Below are 3,766 nucleotides of genomic sequence, written 5' to 3'. Positions count from 1 at the left end.
ATCAACTACTGAAGAGTAGCGCGTGGTAACCAGTGTCTTAAAGGCTCGGATTGGAGGGAATCAGTTGGATATGTATATATGTATTGCATATGTATATGGATGTGTGCGAATATCTCACTCTTTTTCTCGTCTCACTCGCCTTTTCCTTCTTCCTCTTCTCATTGTCCGGGAGTAAACACCCTTTAAATTACTCTCGAACGTCAAACAAAGATAGAAACAAAATGGGAGGAGAGTGAAAGTCAGTTTTAGGGAGGGGAGAAACTGCTGGTGTAAAAGAGGGAAGTATAGATAAGAAGGCAGGTAGGGAGGAGGAGATTCTCTCCTATCGGGGAGATGGCTTTGATTTTTTTAAAGTACTGTAAAAATTATAAAGATGATTCTTTTTCTAAACTGTTATTGGTAACACAGGCACACAAAAAAATAAAAGTGGTCTGTTCATTGAACCAGACATACATGTCTTATAGTATTTTTGCCAGCTGAAAACGAATATTAAGTCAGAATTGCTCCATCACCCTCTATTTTTTAAATCGAAAAAACTACCCTTAAATGTATAAATTCGAAGTTTTCAGTACAAAAAATGAATTAACAGATTGTTTTTCAAAACTGAACAATAAATTTAAGTACTTCTCTTACAACAACTCAAAAACACCCCAACTATTTTATATAAGTTAAAGAAAACTACCCTACTATGTGTTTCAAAAATGTTTGACCCTGGAGAAAAATTGATATTACACAGTAGAAAAAAATCTCTATAAAACAAGACAAAATGCACGAAATAGATCATTTTATTCTTCATATAATTTCCATTCATATAGCGTAGCCTTTTTTTGCATGGCACCTGAAAATAGGAAAAATGACATAGCCATAAACGAGACAGTACTACCTGAGTTTTCGGTGGGTATCAATTACCTTTCCCTATTGAGTAACTGTTAAAAAAAATTTTAAAAAAGAATTGTTAATATAAAAGAAATTTACACTTGTACAATAATTTTTTTATTAAATTTAGAATAAAAAATTTATTTAAAAAATTTTAAATTTTGTTTGAAGTTTCTATCACAATTACAAGCCAAAATTGCACTTCTCGTTAAAAATAAATATGTAAACAATTGTTTAAAATTTTTTAAAAAACAATTTGTAAATATGTTGAAAGTAGATATTAAGGAATGTTGATGAATTTTTTCAGATTTCTCCTACCATTTTTTCTAAGAAATTTATATAGTCAAAGTGTCCTTTAGTAAAAATCACTCAAAAGTTCCTGTTTTCACGCTTTTTTTATTCATATCTTTGTAAAAAAAAAAATTTTAGTCATAGATAGCAATCCTTCCAGAAGTTCAAGGGTGTTATTGAAACTTATTGCCCACTTTGTATGCAAAAGAAAAAAAAATTCTGAAAAAAAGAATTGTTAATATAAAAGAAATTTACACTTGTACAATAATTCTTTTATTAAATTTAGAATAAAAAATTTATTTAAAAAATTTTAAATTTTGTTTAAAGTTTCTAGCACAATTACAAGCCAAAATTGCACTTCTCCTTAATAATAAATATGTAGACAATTGTTTAAAATTTTTTAAAAAACAATTTGTAAATATGTTGAAAGTAGATATTATGGAATGTTGATGAATTTTTTCAGATTTCTCCTACCATTTTTTCTATGAAATTTATAGAGTCAAAGTGTCCTTTAGTAAAAATCACTCAAAAGATCCTGTTTTTCACGCTTTTTTTTATTCATATCTTTGTAAAAAAAATTTTTAGTCATATGTTATGAATGGAAATTATATGAAGAATAAAATAATCTATTTCGTGCATTTTGTATTGTTTTATAGAGATTTTTTCTACTGAGTAATATCAATTTTTCTCCAGGGTCAAACATTTTTGAAACACATAGTAGAAGAGGATAAACTCAGACTTGACAGGAAAAAAAAAATTAACTTTACCCTTAAATTTTTTAACAAAAGCATACGTTTCTAGATTTTTATCCTCACAACTAAAAATCAGAAATAGAATTAAATTACCTCCCTCCAATTTTTCTTAAATAAAAAAACTGCTCTTATATAAAGTATATAAAATTTTTTTTTTAAATTTCCTACTGAAAAATCTGAATTTCACCACTTTAAGGGCAGTTTTTTTAAATTTTAACAAAAACTAATGGTAACGTTTTAATTCTGACGCTGATTTTGAGTTTTTAAACAAAAAAAAGAGACGTATACTTCCTTTAAAAAATTAATCTTTTTTTTCATTTTTTTTCTAGTTATTATTTTTAATTTTAACAAAAACAATGGGTTTTTTTTGAATTCTAACATTTTTTTTGAGTTATTGAAAGAGAAATACATCAATTTATTGTTCTGTTTAAAAAAACAATCTTTTATTTAATTTTCTTTTACTTTAAAGTTTGGATTTACACAGTTAAGGGTGGTTTTTTTCATTTCAAAAGAAAGAAAGGGTGATGGAGCAATTTTAACATTGTTTCTGAGTTATTGGAAAAGAAGTACATAAATTTATTGTTCTGTTTTAGAATACAATTTGTTATTTAATTTTTTTACTTTAAACTTTAAATTTGTACATCTGAGGTTAGTTTTTTCGATTTATAAAAAACAGAGGGTGATGGAACAATTCTGACAGTGTTTCTGAGTTTGTTGTAAGAGAAGTGCATACATTTATTGTTCTGTTTTGCAACACAATCTGTTATTTAATTCTTTTTTACTTTAAACTTTGAATTTGTACATTAAGGGTAGTTTTTTCGATTTTAAAGAAAAACAGAGGGTGATGGAGCAATTCTGACTTTATATTCGTTTTCAGCGGGCAAAAATACTATAAAACATGAGGTCTGGTTCAATAAACAGACCACTTTTATTTTTTTTGTATACCTGTGTAATTAAACATTGAACATTTAACTTTAAAATAACGAAAAATAAAATATTTTCATAGAAAAAATCTTAAAATTTACATCTTTGGTGTCAATTAGATCAACTGTTTTGTTATCACACGTTTTTTAATTTATTTCTCTTTAATATTTTTTAAGCATCTAAAATTATGATACAAAAAATTTAAATAAAAGTCATTAATGGCCATCTCACTCAATAATACATGATGAATGTAAACATCGAAATAATAAATAAATAAAATAAATTTACCTTTCATTTTTTGTTTATATCGAAGCGTAGGTTATGTACTACTTAATAAAACATAAAATTAAAAATTATGTTAAAAAATAACATAATATAACAATAAGAAATCTGAATTTCTTAGATTGCTTTTTAGACCCATGCAAATGAAATGAAAAAGGATTATACTTATATTTTCATTATTTTTCATTCATTTGTTGTTTATATTTATTATTAGTCACAAAAAGAAGAATTGTGAAGAATAATTCATAATAAGTGATATTTTTTGCAAATTCTGTAAAATATTTTAATTGGCCATCTGTCTCATACGTGGTCATATCATTCTACCCTAAATGAGGCTCCGGATCTTACAAGGGTACATACACGCGCGTGTGCCCGTACCTCCTGTTAATTTCTCTTTGTTTGACTTATAAACTTTGAAAATACCACAAATTTTAATAGAAAATCTTAGATTGGAATCACTTGAGCGATAGGACGTCAGAATTTTGTGTTACAGACTTTTCTAAGGGATCGTCCATATATTACGTAACACTTTTCGGAGGGAGGGGGGGTCAAGCTATTTGTTACAATAAGCCAAAAAATGTCGCTAATGTATGTAACAGTGTAGTACAAGGGGGGAGAGGGGTGAAATTTTCAAAAATTAG

Source organism: Leptopilina heterotoma, unplaced genomic scaffold (genome assembly GCF_015476425.1).
Source record: "Leptopilina heterotoma isolate Lh14 unplaced genomic scaffold, ASM1547642v1 Lhet_87, whole genome shotgun sequence".
Taxonomy (NCBI): Eukaryota; Metazoa; Arthropoda; class Insecta; order Hymenoptera; family Figitidae; genus Leptopilina; species Leptopilina heterotoma.
The sequence above is the reverse complement of the archived record's forward strand: the minus strand, read 5'-3'. Positions refer to the sequence as shown.